Below are 17,883 nucleotides of genomic sequence, written 5' to 3' on the forward strand. Positions count from 1 at the left end.
ACACTTCTCGTGATCCAGACAAGTCCATGTGCAGGAAGTGTCACCAGCTGCACAAGCTTGAGATCTGCATTTCAGAGCTTGAGCAGCGGCTGTAGTCACTGAGATGCAACCGTGACGCAGAGAACTACATGGATAGCATGTTCAGAGAGGTGGTCACACTGCAAGCTAGGGGCAAGCAGGCAGGTAGGGAATGGGTGAGCGCCAGGCAGTCCAAGAGAAACAGGCAGGTAGTGCAGGAACCCCCAGAGGTCCCGTTAACAAACCGGTTTTCCATTCTGGATATGGGTGAGGCTGATGGATCCATGGAGGAGCGCAGCAAGATCCAAGCCCATGGCACCACACGTAGCCCACCTGTACAGGAGGGGAGGAAGAAGAGCAGGAGGGCAGTACTGATAGGGGATTCTTTAGTTAGGGGAGTAGAGAGGCATTTCTGTGGCCATCAGCGTGACTCCAGGATGCTTTTTTGCCCCTCTGGTGCTCGTGTCAAGGATGTCACAGAATGGCTGCAGGACATTCTTGTGGGGGATGGTGAACAGCCAGAGGTCATGGTCCACATTGGTACTAATGACATAGGTGGTAAGGAGGATGTAGCCCTGCAATCGGAATTTAGGGAGCTAGGTAGAAAATGAGCAAACAGGACGTCTAAAGTAATAATCTCCGGATTACTCCCAGTCCCACGTGAAAGTGAGTACAGAAATAGGAAGATAAAAAGGAAGATAGGAAGATAAATGCGTGGCTGGAAAGATGGTGCAGGAGGGAGGGCTTTAGATTCCTGGGACACTGGGACTGGCTCTGAGGGGGAAGGCAACTGTACAAGCCAGACAAGTTGCATCTGAACAGAGCCGGTACTGAGTTCCTTGCGGGTCGTTCTGCTAGTGCTGTTGGGGAGGGTTTAAACAAACTCAACAGGAGAGTGGGAACCAGGAGAGAATATTAGAAAGTAATATCAGGGTGCATGGAATGCTGGGAGAGGCAGATAGCACTAAAATAGAGAATAGTAAGTTAATACATGGAGTCGGAGTAAGGCAGCAAGTAATGAAGTCTAAATCAGGGTTACACTGCATGTATGTGAATGCATGGAGCATAGTTAATAAAATTGGGGAGTTACCTTGTGGGATTATGATGATGTAACTTAAGGAAGGGCAGATCTGGGTGTTAAATATTCCTGGTTGCAAAGTGTTCAGAAAAGATAGGAAAGGGAAAAAAGGAGGAGGGGTGGCGTTTTTGGTAAAGGAGAGTATTGCAGAACTGGAGAAGAAGGATATGTCAGAGGATTCAAGGACAGAATCGATCTGGCTAGAGCCAAGGAATAAAAAAGATGCAGTTACATTGAGGTATAATATATAGACCACCAGCTAGTAGGAAGGATATAGAGGAACAAATCTCCAAGGAAATTACGGAGAGGTGTCAACATCATAGAGTACCCATAGATAGACAGGGTAGTGGTAGTGTAAGGGGCAGTGAGGGACAAGCATTCCTAGATTATGTTCAGGAGAATTTCCAACAGCAGCATGTGCCCAGTCCAACAAGAAAGGAGGCACTGCTAGACCTGGTTCTTAGGAATGAGGTGGGCCAAGTAGATCAAGTGACAATGGGGGAACATTTCGGGGACAGAGATCATTGTATCATAAGATCTAGGATGACGTTGGAAAATGACATTGGTCAATCCAGGGTAAGATTAATCAACTGGCAGAGAGGGGACTTCAATGGGACAAGAACGGAGCTGGTCCAGATAGACTGGAACCAAAGCTTGGCGGGAAAAGCAAGAATGGGCTACCTCCAAAGAGGAGATGGTTTGGGCAGTGTCAATCTATGTTTGCTCAAAAGAGAACGGTAGGACAAACAAATCCAGAGCTCCCTGGATGACCAAGGAGATAAAAATTAAGTTAAAGAAGAAAATGTGTGCTTATGACAGGTGTCAGGTAGCAAATACAATTGAGAACTAAGCTGAATGCAGAAGGTTCAGAAGGGATGTGGAAAAGCAAATATGAGAAGCAAAGAGAGGTTATGAAAAAAGACTGGCAGCTAATATAAAAGGAAATCCCAAAGTATTCTATAAGCATATCAATAGTAAAAGGGTGGTAAAAAGAGAAGTAGGGTCGATTAGGGACCAAAAGGGATTTAGGGGTAAGAGGCATGGCTGAGGTGTTAAATGAATACTTTGAAAATCATGTCTTTACCTGCGAAGCAGATGCTGCCCAGGTCATGGTGGCAGAGGAAGAAACTCAGTCATTAGAATGGGTTTTAAATTGATAAAGAAGAGGTATTGGATAAGCTGTCAGCGCCGGGACCGGATGAGATGCATCCAAGAATATTGAAGGAAGTGAGAGTGGAAATTGCAGAGGCACTGGCAATAATCTTCCAATGTTTCCTGGATTCGGGAGAGATGCCGGAGGACTGGAGAATTGCAAACATTACACCCTTGTTCAATAAAGGTTGTAAGGATCTGCCCAGCAATTACAGACCAATCAGCTTAACTTTGGTGGTGGGGAAACTTCCAGAAATAGAAGGGACAGTAGCTACGTACATAAAAAATTGGCTGAGGGATAGGTAACAGAGAGTAATGATTAATTGGTATTTTTAAGGCTGGCAAAAGGTTTGTAGTGGAGTTCCCCAGGGGTCAGTATTGGGATACCTTCTTTTCCTGATATATATAAATGATCTAGATCTTGGTGTGCAGGGGACAATTTCAAAGTTTGCAGACGACACAAAACTTGGGAGAATTGTAAACTGTCAGAAGGACAGTGTAAAACTTCAAATTGACACATTGGTGGAGTGGGCAGATAGGTGGCAAATGACGTTCGATGCGGAGAAGTGTGAGGTGATACACTTTGGTACAAAGAACATGGAGACGCAGTATAGAATAAAGGATACTATTCTAAAGGCTGTGTAGGAGCAGAGAGACCTGGGTGTATATGTACATAAGTCGTTAAAGGTGGCAGGACAGATAGAGAGAGCTATTTCTAAAGCATACAGTATTCTAGGCTTCATTAATAGGGGCATAGAGTACAAGAGCAGGGAGGTTATGATGAACTTATAAAAGACACAGGTTAGACCTCAGCTGGAGTATTGTTTACAGTCCTGGGCACCACACTGTAGGAAGGATGTGAACGCATTGGAGAAAGTGCAGAAGAGGTTTACAAGAATGGTTCCAGGGATGAGATACTTCAGTTTTGAGGAAAAATGGAGAAGTTGGGATTGTTTTCCTTGGAGAGAAGGCTAAGAGGAGACTTGATAGAAGTTTTCAAAATCATGAGGGGTCTGGACAGAGTAGATCGGGAGAAACTGTTCCTGCTCGTAAACGGATCGAGAACCAGCGTGCACAGTTTTAAAGTATTTTGCAAAAGAAGCAAATATGAGGTGAGAAAAAACTTTAAAAAAAAACACTGAGTAGTTAGGGTTTGGAATGCACTGCCTGGAAGTGTGGTGGGGGCAGATTCAATTGAGGCATTCAAGAGGGCATTGGATGATTATTTAAATAGAAACAATGTGCAAGATTACGGTGAAAAGGCAGGAGATTGGCACTAAGTTGAAATGCTCAGAGAGCTGGTGCAGACATGATGGGCCGAATGGCCTCCTTCTGCACCGTAACAATTCTGTGATCCTGTAAGTGAAATTTATTGTTATTGTTTTTCTGTTATGCATCTGATTTTATGTCCATACTATGGAGGGTCAGAAACTAGTCTTTTTAAGCAAATCATGTGCATGTTAAATGGGAAGGATCAAATGCTGGTTTGTGAATTATCAAACTGTGTTTAGTCTCAAATTTGGATATTTTGAAATGGGTTCAGGCAGGGTGGTGTTGGGGGTCTGTCAATGCAGTTCTGTCAATTGAGGTTTAAATGTTATAGTGATACGATGTTAAAGTAAAAGTAGGTTGCCTTATATTATACTTGTGACAGGAACACACTCTGCAAATACTCAAACCATCTGTTATGGTTCAGATGGAAGGATTAGCTCTTCATCAATGTGCTTGTTTTGTTATTAAATATCTGGTTGTGAGTAATTTAGTGTTACTTATAATGCCTTCCCAAAATTCATTTTGACACAGTGTTATAATGCAAGCCTCATCATAGTTTGATCTGGCATACAATACCTTGTTTTTTTCCCATTTTTGTGTCTCTAGATATATATCTGAAACAACAAATGGCACATGAAAACAACAGATTAAAAATCTGTCCTGTTGTCTTTTAATTCCATGATAATGTTCTTTAGAATGCAGCAGAACTATCCTCAAATCACTTCCTAATTCGCAAAGGAAAAATGTTTATCTTAAAACAAGTTTAGCTTCATGAAATCAATTTTGCTTTTGCTATAGCAGAGAATTCATTTGATATTGCTTATTTTTGTAATCCTGTATTGCACCGTTAAAGCACACTAAAACATTTGTGGTAGTTCGTTGCTACTGTCATACTAAGTTACTCTCCTTCAGTAAATCCCCGTGTTAATTCAGTTTTAACTAATTTGAAAGTTGCAGTTTGTAAAAGCTGGACATGTTTTTCATGATCTAAATTGACTCTAATGCACTGATCTGTAAATTATGGTTAACTAGATGCTAAATTTACCAGATGCATAAATACTTGTTTTTAAACCTATTTTGTATATATCTCGGATACACTGATATTTCTCGTTCTTTTAAAAAAAAAATTCTCAACTCTTCAGTACATCATAAATTAATTATTGCAGTTAGAAGGTTTATTTGGGAGCATTATGTTCTGAAATATATTAATTATGGTGTCCCTGAAGAAAGAGAGAAAAATTTCCAGTTCTTCTCTTGGCTTCATCACCTCCACCCAGGCACAAATTGTACAGTAAGATAAAAGCAAAAAACTGCGGATGCTGGAAATCCAAAACAAAAATAAAAATACCTGGAAAAACTCAGCAGGTCTGGCAGCATCTGCAGAGAGGAACACAGTTAACGTTTCGAGTCCGTATGAATCTTCTCACGCTGTTGCCTCATTTTTATGAAGAAAACAATGAAAGTGTTTGACAAGGTGTTTACTAAAACCCGATAATATCACCATCTTCAACACCTCTTTGTCCTTTTGTCTGTGACATCTTTTGGTTATCTCCACCTATCACTAGCTCTCTATCCAGCTCTACCTGTCCCGTCCGTCCCCGTCCCCCCCAAACCCTTAAACCAGCTTATATTTCACCTCTCTTCTATTTTTACTTAGCTCTGTTGAAGAGTCATACGGACTTGAAACGTTAACTGTGTTCCTCTCCGCAGATGCTGCCAGACCTGCTGAGTTTTTCCAGGTATTTTTATTTTTGCTTTACAAATTGTGCAGTAGTTGTGTTTCTTTGTGTGTCTCTTATATCTTCCCATTTCCAGGGCTGCTGCTTCTTTGGCTGCGTTCATCCTGTGCTGACGTGCTGGCAGGCATGTTGCCAGTAATGGCTGACCAGGAATCTCTCCCACTCTTACTGCCTGCTATGAGCGTATTGGAAGGATTAACAGATTAATTATCAATCTGCTTGGCTGTATCATGAACACTACTTCTTGGCCAACAAATCCTGGAGTGTAACTTGAACCTGGAGCTTCTGGTCAGAGGCAGGCAAGCTACCCCCTGCGCCACAAGACTTCCATTCCAGGGCTTATAACTCCCTAAATTTTATTGACTGGGAAGTAGGTAGAGAGCTTCCTGAAATGGCCTTAACTCTAGGGTTCCTAGAAGTTGCTGACTTGGTTGTGCACAGAAAAGCTAATAAAATGTCACAGAGACAATTTTGCTAATGAAGATCCTTTTCATCTTCACTAAGACAACATAGAAAAAAGTGAATACTTTTTCAGTTTTTTTAAGAATATTTTTGTAGAATTGTCTATTTCATTTCAGAATGCTGGAGATGAGGTGAGCATAACAGTCTTTGCATGAGGCATTGAGGCAGCATTTGAGTGAGTGTGGCATCAAGGAGCCCTAGCAAAACTAAATTCAAAGTGAAAAGGCTGCTGTGGTTGAAATTGTACCCCACAGAGGAAAATAGCCATGGCAATTGGAGACCAATAATTGCCTGGAATTCCTGTTGGCGAAACAAAGTTGCATCCTTGGCAAAGCCACCTTCAACTATTCCACTATAAAGCTCAGGAGTAGAACTATTTTCTGATCATTTTGAAGTGTGCAGCTTCATTCACAACAATTTGTATTTATATAGTGCCTTTAACTTAATGAAATGCCCCAAAGCACTTTGCAGGAGCATTATAAGACAAAATTTGGCATAAGGAGCCACATAAGGCGATATTAGAGCAGATGATTAAAAGTTGATAGGTATTAAGGGGCTTCTTAAAGGAGTGAAAATAGGCAGAGGTTTAGAGAGGAAATTCCAGAACTTGGGCCTAAGCAGCTGAAGGTGGAGTGAATAAAATTGGGGATTCTCAAGAGGTCAGAATAACATAGATACCTCGGAAGGTTGTTGCACTGAAAGAGATTCCAAAGATTGGCAGGTGAAAGGCCATGAGGGTTTTAAAAACAAAGATGAGAATTTTAAACTAAAGGTGTTGCTTGATCGAGCTCCTGCAATAATGATGCAGCCTACACCAAGAACTGGGCAGCATTTAGGCTGACAAGTGGCACATAATATGTAAGCTTTGGGCAATGACAGCAAAGGATTTTATGTGAACATAGTTTGTTTTATAATGTTATAAGTAGTTCATAATGTGTATAATTGAATTGCTGGAATAGCTGGAATCAAGTCCTGCAATCCTCAAGTCCTACAGTAATACCAGCACAGCCGTAAGTTTGGGGTCCAGGTTGTATAATTACCACAATACCTTGCCATGTCTCCTAATTCCTGGATGAACTGCATTTTCTTTAGTCATATGTGCCATTCACATTTTTAGTTCTTATGAGATGGTCTTTCAAAACAGTCTCACCCCTGAGGAAGAAGATTTTGGTTTCAAGCACCGCACTAGAATTTAAGAGAATAATTGAGGCTGATACTCCAGTAGTGAGGTATTGGGCTGAATTTTACTCTTCATCCAGGTGACAGGAATGGAGGTGGGGAACCATGTTGGGAAGCTCCATTGTTGCCCCATCACCAAGGAAGTTTACCAGTGGTGGGCAGGAGGCAGGCTGCTGATTGCAAAATTAAGGCCCCAATTATGAGGCAGCCGTATTTTACTGAAGACAGAGTGGTCCCGTTGCAATAGGAAGCCATCAGCTTCATGGAGGCAGCCTCCCTGAGACAGTCTGGGGCAATCAAAGTCGGAGGCTCTAGGGTGCAAAGAGGATACTGCGGGCAGGAAAGGTCGCACCTAGGGCTGATATCAGCTGGAGGAGTTTCATCTCTGTCCCGCTGGGCCTACCCACCCTTGGCGCCCCCCCTAAATTTTCATTTTTATGTGGGGTGCCTCCACTTTGAGGTCTAACCAAGATTCTGTAGAAGATCAATGTAATTTCTCTGCTTTTCTATTCTATTCCTTTAGAAATGAACTACGATATTTTGTTTTTTTCTCGTGGCTTTGTTAACCTGTGTTGCTACTGTTAGTGTATTTGTCACCCCAGATCCTTCTGCTCCTTTATCCCATTTGGACATGTAGGCCCTGATATTAGCTCAGGAGTGGAGAGGGATCAGGGTTGGAAGGCACAGATGTTTCACAGTCAGGAACCTGGAAGCATGGGCTTCCCTCAGGTTCTGCTGAATTTGACAGCAGGAACTGTTCAAGAATTTTTGTCCCCACTTTCTGACTGTAGCCAGCTAGAGGGGAGACCGGAGGCATTGTGGGGGGCGGTGTGCGTAGGGGTGAGAGCAGAGGGGCTGGGGAGATCAGAAGCTTTGGGTGGGAGGAGAGCTGAGATCGGAAATTAGAGGTGTCTGTGAGTGGCAAGATTGTGGCTCAGAATGAGGATGGGGAGTTAGTGGGGAGGAGAAACAGGCAAATTGGATCCAGCAGATAAGTGGAAACACACCGGCTGGATCCACTGGCCCTTTCCTCCTTTTAGCTGCTGGGTTTCCTGAGGCCTGCGAAACTCAGCTTACCAAGATTAATTTTAAAATGGACCTATTTTGGGCAGGGGTGGGAGTAAAATTCCCCTTATATTTTCCATAAAGTACGTGGACTACTTTTTCTTTCTACCACCACATGTTTATTGTTATTAAAGTTCATATGCCTATTACACAAGTTTATTATTGTGAAATATCATTTTATTTACTTAGGCCAGGATTTTCCATGAGTCGGGTGGGCTCGGTGGGAGCGGGCACATGAAAGAGCGCTTCAGCCTCCCTGAGGCACAGAGCTGTCTCAGGGAGATTGAAGCGCTTTTTTAAAGACATTATTAAAAACGTTAAAAATTTAATGAAACATGTCCCCTCATGACTGTGTCACATGAAATGGGATATGTTATTATTTTCAAAATGAAGTTTTTATATAATCAGTATTAGTTTTAGGAAACTTCATCCCACTCATGGATGAGGTTTCCTAAAAAACGTAAAGGCTGCTTGGCCTTTTCACCTGCCCACCAACCATTAGGTTGGACGGGCAGCATAAATTTGGAGTTAATTAGTCTAATTAATGGTCTTAATAGGCCTTTCAGTTATCAGCAGTCATGCAGCCGACCCCAATGCGTGCCCGCCGAACGAAATATCGCGAGACATCAGGACACACGCTCAACGTCATCGCGCGTCATTTTACGTTCTGGTGTGTCGGTCCCGCCCCTGCACACCAAATGTAAAATTCTGCCCTTAGTTTTCTTGTTGGGTGACCATACATTTGTTCAAAGTATTTGTAGGAATATAAACTAGTTGTTTTGGGTCTTGGAAAAACTAGCAGTGTGGCATGCTTTCATTATCTTTCAAGCTCTAGAAACTAAAACAAGTGACTAATTTATTTCTAGGATATTACTTGATATTGTTGTTTATCACCTACCACCCTGCATTTCCTTCTGGTTTATTTATTGATACAGTACTTGATTTTTATGTATGTTCAAAGTCCTGTACAACTGCTCTAATGCTCTGTTTGTTAACTCATTAGTATAGAAGGCGGTTTCCACAAATAGATTGAGTCTTATTAACTGAAGCTTGTGCATTTATATATTCCGCGTATGACTTACTGTGCCTGAGTTTATGATATTTGTAACTCCTTTATTGCATTGCATTGCTGACTGGAGATTGCATCAAATGCCTACCACATTAAAAAATGAAAACTAGCATGACATCCAGCTGCTGCATATAGGCTAAATCTACTTGACTAGACTTATTTACAGGTTAAATAATGGACAGTTTGCAAGTAAAATTCAATATTGAAATAGATTGACTTGAAAAGAAAATTAGGACAAGCAGTCAATATATCCTAAAAGCTGATTTTTTTTTTATTTAAAAAAAAATGGACTTTCAGATAACACCCTGGTGTTTCCTCTAGATGTAGGATAGAATTTAATGGAGGTGGGCTGGGAGGCCAGGTGGAAGGGGCCCTGGAGTGGAGACTCCGTCACCAGCTCACCTCCCACCAATTAAGTCCAGGGCAGATAGGGTTTGAGGATGGCCTTCTCACCCAGAGGGCCAATTGAGGCCCATAAGTGACTACTTAAGGGCCTCATCCTGCTACCACTGGTATTTAATCAGCGGTGAATAGGGCCACACCATGTGGGCAAACTGTCAGGTGAACCCTGGCAGATATGTTTGCAGCAGGGTTGGAAGGGCAGGGGCCTCCTTCTCAAGCATCCTGTGTCCAAAGGAGGGACCCCACCAGCAGAAACAGCGGAACCATTGGGAAGCCACTCCCCTGCATTTGACAACGATCTCCTGGGGCCTCCCTGCCTGGTCTGGGGGCTACAGTGATGATCCCACTGCTGTACTGGCATTGGCCCCCGCTCTGTCGGCACTGGATAGCTGCCGGCGTCAAATTGGGCAGCAGCTCTTGGAGGCAGGACATCCATCCCACACTAGGAAGTGTGGCTGGAAATTGCCCCTGGTGGAGTCGGAAACCCTGAAGACAGCTAGTGGACTGCCTAATTGGGCCTTAATCATAGCTGGTCTCCCGGAAATGATCGTGAGGGGTTGCCACCGGATCTCCAGCAGGTGGACAGGCCCACCACCGTGACCATTAAATTCCACCCGTAGCAATGCATAGACACAATGTAAATTTCACTTTGGCCTTGGAGTTTGGACATCCTGCCCAAATTTAAAAAGTACAAGAGAATTTTGTACAGTTCCAAGAGTCTATAAAGATATCTGTTACTCAACCATGAAACAACAGACAATAAGAAGGAAATACCACATAGAATGCGAATGGCTAATTTATCACACATCCTCATCATATCTGCTGATACCTAGAACAGTGCGGACCTTGTGTCCTGACCAATTTCCAGATCAATCGACCTGGCCTGGTTTCTTATGCAATTTATCATTTAGCCTGCTTTTCATAACCTATGAAATAACTGTGGGAATTTCACTAATGTCACAACACATTCCCAAATTTTGTTTATTTTTAGGATGCACAGTATATAGTTTCAGAAATGGATTTAAATGTCACAATTGTGTTCTGTATGGTCAATTATGTGTTCCTGTGTTGGGTTAGAGGGGTAAGTGTCCTTTCTACTCTCTGTCATTGCATGTGAAGCAACTTGAGCTACTTTTAGAGACATAATGCAAGGTTGTATTTTTCTCTCGTATCATGCATAAATCAAGGTTCTACCTAAATGTTAAAAATGTATTTAAGGTAAAGCATGATGTGAAGTTTGGCAGCTACAGTAGAAGTGATCAGTATTTTTGAGATATTAACTGCAATTTTCTGTTCTGATCAGTTTGAGGTAGTTATTCTTTACGATTCGATGCAACAATTTTCCTGTTGTTGTTGTTATTGGCTTGAGTCCCTCCTGGATGACCTTCTGGATTTTTATGCACCAACCTTGACTACTTCTGCCGTAGACTCTCCGAAAGAGGCAATCTAACTGCCTTATTCTCTTCTACCAGTACAATTCCTCCCCAACTCCAATAAGATGCTTCTTAAAACCTACTCTTTGGCCCAGCATTTAGTTACCTTAGAGCTCTGTCTTTGCCTTGTCAATTTGTGAACTGATTATGATCCTTTGTTCTAAATTCTGTATAGGTGCAAATTGTTGATGATGTCATGTGAGAAGTGAAAAACTTCACACCGATACTTTTCATAAGCTATGAAATAACTGTGGGAATTTCACCAATGTCACAACACATACCCAAATCTTGTTTATTTTCAGGATATACGGTATATAGTTTCTGAAAATAGTGGTAGGATTGAACGGAGTCAACACGGATTTATGAAAGAGAAATCAAGTTTGACAAGCCTGTTAGAATTTTTGGGAATGTAACTAGCAGAAAAGATAAGGGGGAACGAGTGGATGTGATATATTTGGATTTTCAGAAGGCTTTCAGTAAGGTCCCGTAGGAGGTTAGTAAGCAAAGCTATAGCATGCTGCATTGTGGTTAATATACTGGCATGGATTGGTTAGCGGTCAGAACACAGAGTAGGAATAAATGAGTCATTCTCAGGCTGTGACTTGTGGAGTCCCACAAGGATCAGTGTTTGGGCCCCAGCTATTCACAATTTATATCAATGATTTGGATGTAGGGACCAAATGTACTATTTCCAAATTTGCTGATGACGCAAAACTAAGTGGGAATGTGAGTTGTCGGGAGGATGCAAAGAGGCTTCGAGGGAATTTAGACAGGCTAAGTGAGTGGGCAAGAATATGGCAGATAGAATATAGTGTGGAAAAATGTGAAGTTATCCACTTTGGTAGGAAAAGCAGAAAAGCAGACTCTTTCTTAAATAGTGAGGGATTGGGAAGTGTTGATGTCCAAAGGGATCTGGGTGTCCTTGCTCATAAGTCACTGAAAGCTAGCATGCAGGTGCAGCAAGCAGTTAGGAAGGTCAGTAGCACAGGAGTAAGACAACTGAACACAGCTGAGCAAGAGTCAGGATAGGATTTTCATTAGGATTTTCTCTGCTCGTTGACCAGATATCAGATAAATGAAAATATGGTGGCCGTTCAGAAACCTTGGACAACCCTGATTGCTCTTGCTATCTGTGTGTTGGTGTGCCTCGGGACTTTGGTGGGTGCCTATCCTCCCAAACCTGAGAACCCAGGAGAGGATGCACCCTCAGAGGAACTGGCGAAGTACTGCTCTGCTCTCAGGCATTACGCCAATCTCATCACACGGCAGAAACATGGGATGAGAGATAATTCGGAAGCTTTGTCAGATTCCCTCTTTGATGAGAGCAGGGATCACATTGGGAGGTCAAGGTACAATGATTCCTTGAAGTGGTGATTCCCTCCTCTTTCTACCTTGTCTATCTTTAGTGTCTTTGCGTTTTAATTATGGTGCAGGAGGATCAGACCTCTAAAGAATTATGTGAAGACTACACCAAACCAAAAGGATCACTGCATGCAAACCTTTTTCATGCATTGAGAAACTATTGAAGCTTTTTTGTGGCAGACAATTGTACATAATTTATTGTTAATATATGGCAATCAATATTCAATACAGAGATGAATAGATTTCTAGATATTAAAGATAACAAGTGATATGGGGATAGTATGGAAAAAGAGCATTGAGGTAGAAGATCTGCTATGATATAGTTGAATGGCAGAGCAGACTTGAGGGGCCGAATAGCCCAGTCCTGCTCCTATTTCCTATGGGCAGGATTTTCTGGCCCCACCCGCCGCCGGGATAATCTGATCACACCAAAAATCAATGGACATTTGGCTGGGCCGCCTAATCTCCTGCGGCAGGTCCCAACGCGACGAGGCCAGGAAATTCCAGCCTATGTTCCTATGATACATTAAAGATCCTGAGGTTGTATCTAATACTTTTTTATTCATCAGGGGATGTGGGCTTCACTGACTAGGCCAGCATTTATTGCCCATCCCTAATTGCCCTTGAGAAGGTGGTGGTGAGCTGCTTTCTTGAACCACTGCAGCCCATGTGGTGTAGGTACACCCACAGTGCTGTTAGGGAGGGAGTTCCAGGATTTTGACCCAGTGACAGCGAAGGAACGGCGATATATTTCCAAGTCAAGATGATGAGTGGCTTGGAGGGGAACTTCCAGGTGGTGGTGTTCCCATCTATCTGCTGCCCTTGTCCTTCTAGATGGTAGTAGTTGTTGGTTTGGAAGGTGCTATCTGAAGGGCCTTGGTGAGTTTCTGCAGTGCATCTTGTAGATGGCACACACTGCTGCTACTGTACGTCAGTGGTGGAAGGAGTGAATGTTTGTGCATGGGGTGCCAATCAAGCGGGCTGCTTTGACCTGGATGATGTCAAGCTTCTTGAGTGTTGTTGATGCTGCACTCATCCAGGCAAGGGGAGAGTATTCCACCACACTCCTGGAGTAATTGGCCGGGTTGGATTTGTCCTGCTTTTTGTGTACAGGACATACCTGGGCAACTTTCCACACTGCTGGGTAGATGCCAGTGTTGTAGCTGTACTGGAACAGCTTGGCTAGGGACAAGCCAAGTCCTGGAGCACAAGTCTTCAGTATTGTTGCCGGAATATTGTCAGGACCCATAGCCTTTGCAATATCCAGTGCCTTCAGCCGTTTCTTGATATCACATGGAGTGAATCGAATTGGCTGAAGACTGGCATCCGGGATGCTAGGGACATCTGGAGGAGGCCGAGATGGATCATCCTGTCGGCATTTCTGGTTGAAGATTGTAGCAAGTACTACAGCCTTATCTTTTGCACTGACGTGCTGGGCTCCTCCTTCATTGAGCGTGGGGATATTTGTGGGGCCTCCTCGTCCAGTGATTTGTTTAATTGTCCACCACCATTCACGGCTAGATGTGGCAGGACTGCAGAGCTTAGATCTGATCAGTTGGTTTTGGAATCGCTTAGCTTTGTCTATCACTTACTGCTTATGCTGTTTGGCACACAAGTAGTCCTGTGTCAAAGCTTTACCAAGTTGGTACCTCATTGTTAGGTATGCCTGGTGCTGCTCCTGGCATGCCCTCCTGTACTCTTCTAATGTCCTTTAGGGAAAGGTAATCTGCTGTCCTTAACTGGCCTGGCCTTCATCTGACTCCAGACCGACAGCAGTGTGGTTGACTCTGAAAAGTCCTCTGAAATGGCCTAGCAAACCACTTAGTTGTATCAAACCACTAAAAAAAAAGTCTCAAGGGAATGAAACTGGACAGACCACTTGGCATCAACCTAGGTACTGGAAACGGCAACGGCAAACTCAGCCCTATTGACCCTGCAACTTCCTGCTTACCACCATCTCGGGGCTTGTGCCAAAATTGGGAGATTGTCTCACAGACTAGTCAAGTAACAGCCTAACAAAGTCATACTCACGGAATCATACCTTACAGGTCATGCCCCAGACAGCACAACACACCATCCCTGGGTATGTCTTGTGCCACTTGCTGGACAGACTCAGCAGAGATGGCGGCACAGTGGTATACAGTCGTGAGAGAATTGCCCTGGGAGTCCTCAACGTTGACTCTGGACCCCATGAAATCTCATCAGGTCAATCACGGGCAAGGAAACTTCCTGCTGATTACCACGTACCGCCACCCCGCCTTCAGCTGAGGAATCGGTGTTCTTCCATATAGTACAGCACATGGAGGAAGCACTGAGGGTGGCAAGGGCGTAGAATGTACTCTGAGTGAGGGACTTCAATGTCCACCACCAAGAGTGGCTCAGTAGCACTTATACCAACCGAGCTAGTCGAATCCTAAAGGACATAGCTGCTAGACTGGGTCTGTGGCAGGTGGTGAGGGAACCAACAAGAGGGAAAAACATACTTGATCTCATCCTCACCAACCTGCATGGCGCAGATGCATCTGCCCATGACAGTATCGGTAGGAGTGACCATCGCCCAGTCCTCATGGAGACGAAGTCCCGTCTTCACATTGAGGAAAGTCCATGCTGAATAGTATAGATTTTGAACAGATCTAGCAACTCAAGACCAGGAAACCATGAGATACTGGGGGCCATCAGCAGCAGCAGAATTGTACTGAACCACAATCTGTAACCTCATGGCCTGGCATATCCCCCACTCTACCATTACCACCAAGCCAAGGCAAAGTAGGGAGAACATTAGTCTGCATCTGCCATTCTATTCCTGACGTTGGTTAACAAAATTGGTGAAGGCGTTCCAGTCCTCACCATGGTTAGTCACCTTGATAAACACAAAATTTTATTAACAATATTTTGTTTTAAATCCTGTTTTCATAGAGTAAATAGCCTGTTTTCTTAGAATAAATGTGATGTGTCATGTGCATCACTTGTTGCCTTTCTTCATATAAAGCAAAATTCAATACCCTTGGTCTACTTTTACCTCATTGTTAACTTGTGGAAACAACTAAATCATCACCTAAATAAAGTTTAAAACCATTTTAGAAAGATGATTTGCTGCAACAATATCTCCTGTAAGAGAACATCTCTCATAGCCTTCCATAGCTAATCTCAAATTGTTTCACTGAAAATTCAGAAGAAATTTAGGACATATTTAATAACAGAAACATTGAACTTGGTCTGACATATGGTGTATTCAGATGGTTGGCATGTGGGACTGTGAACAGCAAAAAAATAACAAGTGTCAGATAAAAAGCCCCCTTAACCGAATGATGTAAATTGTGGTATTTTTCACTAGTTATGTATTTCGGTTAACTTTAAGAAATACAAATGTCATTTACCTAGGAGGAAATAAGGGCAGAATTTGTGAGCTCCCATCAATGCAATATACTAAAAGGGCATTCTGAATTGATATCAGAAACCTACTTTAAACATTGACAGAAACACATGTTTTAAATTTGTTTATTTGATAACTTCCAGGTACCCACTAGATAGGTTTGTTCACTATGGAATAATTTATAGGTTGCAGGTGCATACTATTTCCTGTTACCTTTCTGTAGGCTTTTGAAATAGTTTAACATGCCAGATACTTTTGTGAAGGCAGTAGCATAAATTCACCTTCAAACAGAACAGAGCATGTCAGGAAAGACCAAAGGTCAATCCAGTGAAAAGCACACATTAAATTTGAAAGCTGGAAAACTGGTTTTGAGCAGTGACTGAACTGCTTGATAATGTGGTTTTTACTAACTCCAGATCTCTGAAAAAATGAAGTAATATGCTTACCTTTTTTAGGGGATTGTGAATGGATGATTCAGATGTCCTTAATAATCAACCAATGTGTGACTAAATGCTTATGATTCAATTTTTAAAAAATATCAGCATTGCTGCATTCTGTAAATATTGATGATTTCCATCTTGGAATGTAACTTGCTTACGTGTGCTTAAAACCCTCACCTGGTCAACAGATGTGAGGGTTACTGACTTAAGATGAGCAAGCAACTGGCAATTTTAATTCAAGTGGGGGAAATATAGCATCTTCTGGGGAATTTTATTTTTGCAGTATATTGCATGCATTTTGAGGTAAAAAGACAATTAAGGGTTTTTTTTTGAAGTGTATCCAAACGGGTCATTTCACTCAATATGGTAATACAACATCAATAAGATTTTCAACTGCAAGCCCTTGACGACATCTAATTAAGCTGAGTTAGAATTATCTGCAGCAGGAAATTCCTGTCTGCTGTGGCTTCATCATCTGTATATGTGTGTGTTTTTTCTTAAAGTGGTCTTTAAAATGGAATTGCTGGTGCTAGCAGAACTTCATATCTAGAAACAAGTAAATGTGTGAAGCTGGATTTGATTTAGATTTCAGAATTTTCTTCATATCTCATCCAATGTGCCTGAGTTTTCAACAATATATTAGTTTATTATAATTATAATGTATTATATTGTTTGTTCCTCTTGTACCTAAGGATTTCATATAACAAGAATATGTGTGTTAAATCCTCTTGTTTCCATATTTTTCAATTTCCTTCTAAAATAGCTACAACTTACATCATTGAAGTCTCTAACATGCATGATGCAAATCTTTCTTTGTAGTTTAATGAAAATATTTTTGTGGGTTGAGTTGCTGTTGCAGATCATGTTGGTCCTGGGGTTTGTTTGCTGCTGAAAAGAATTGATAGAAAGTAAGATTTGGCATGTTTACCATAGATCAGGATGTATAATATGACCCGGCATATAAGACAACTCCATCTTTCTGGCTCTGAAAATCATGTTTTTGTATATATTCGGCATATGAGTCAACCACCCCTCTTGCCCCACTTTTCAGCCACAACATGCTATACATGCAGTAATAATCAGCCTCAATTTTTCACCCCACAAATGCATGTTTTACTTGCTTTATAGCTGTGTGCAAGGGATCGAGCAGGTGATATTGACTGTGTTGCGAAGATGCACAGGAATTTAAGACAGGTCCACGCAGAGCACATCCCATGTGGCGAATGACGAAGAGAATTGAGTCTTCCAACAAAGCAAATGAAGTATGAAAGCTACAATGCGTAACATTTGCTAATTCATCAAATAACTGTGCTGCAGCAAGGGATTTCCATGGTAGTGAAAAACTGGTGCAAGAATGGAAGAAGAAGAAATCTGCCCTGAAGAAGATGCTGAAGATCAAATGCATCATGCAAACAGGAACCAACCACTGGCCTGATCTTAAGAAGCATGTATAGGAATGGGTCCTCAAATTGTCAGAATGGTTTCATTGTCATCAGAAATACAATGTGTACACACTTAAGTAGGCCAAATCAAACCCTGAGTTCAGCAAAGATTTCACCAACAGCTAGTTGGGTAGTAATTTTATGGAACAAAAATGCCTGGTGTTACGGCAGAAGACAAGATCGCTCAGAGACTACCAAGAGACTTCAGTGCCAAAATTACCAGTTTCCAGTGGTTCATCGTGAGACAGCAGCAAAAACATGAGCACCCAATTTGCCACATCGGCAACATGGATGAAACACCTATGAATTTTGATATGCCTGGCAAATGAACTGTGGAGTGGAAAGGTTCACAAACAGTTCTCGTGAAAAGCCACAGGACATGAGAAGACAAGAATTA

The 17,883-nt window shown here is 42.3% G+C and overlaps 1 protein-coding gene and 1 pseudogene across 4 annotated transcripts in view; both read left to right on the forward strand.

Moving 5' to 3' along the window:
* The window catches only part of LOC144681626 (POC1 centriolar protein homolog A-like), a 142,870-nt gene that overhangs the window by 84,599 nt on the left and 40,388 nt on the right, over positions 1–17,883 (forward strand). The window lies entirely within an intron of this gene.
* Positions 11,944–12,447, forward strand: LOC144681628 (peptide YY pseudogene; annotated as a pseudogene).

Source organism: Cetorhinus maximus, chromosome 6 (genome assembly GCF_964194155.1).
Source record: "Cetorhinus maximus chromosome 6, sCetMax3.hap1.1, whole genome shotgun sequence".
Lineage (NCBI taxonomy): Eukaryota > Metazoa > Chordata > Chondrichthyes > Lamniformes > Cetorhinidae > Cetorhinus > Cetorhinus maximus.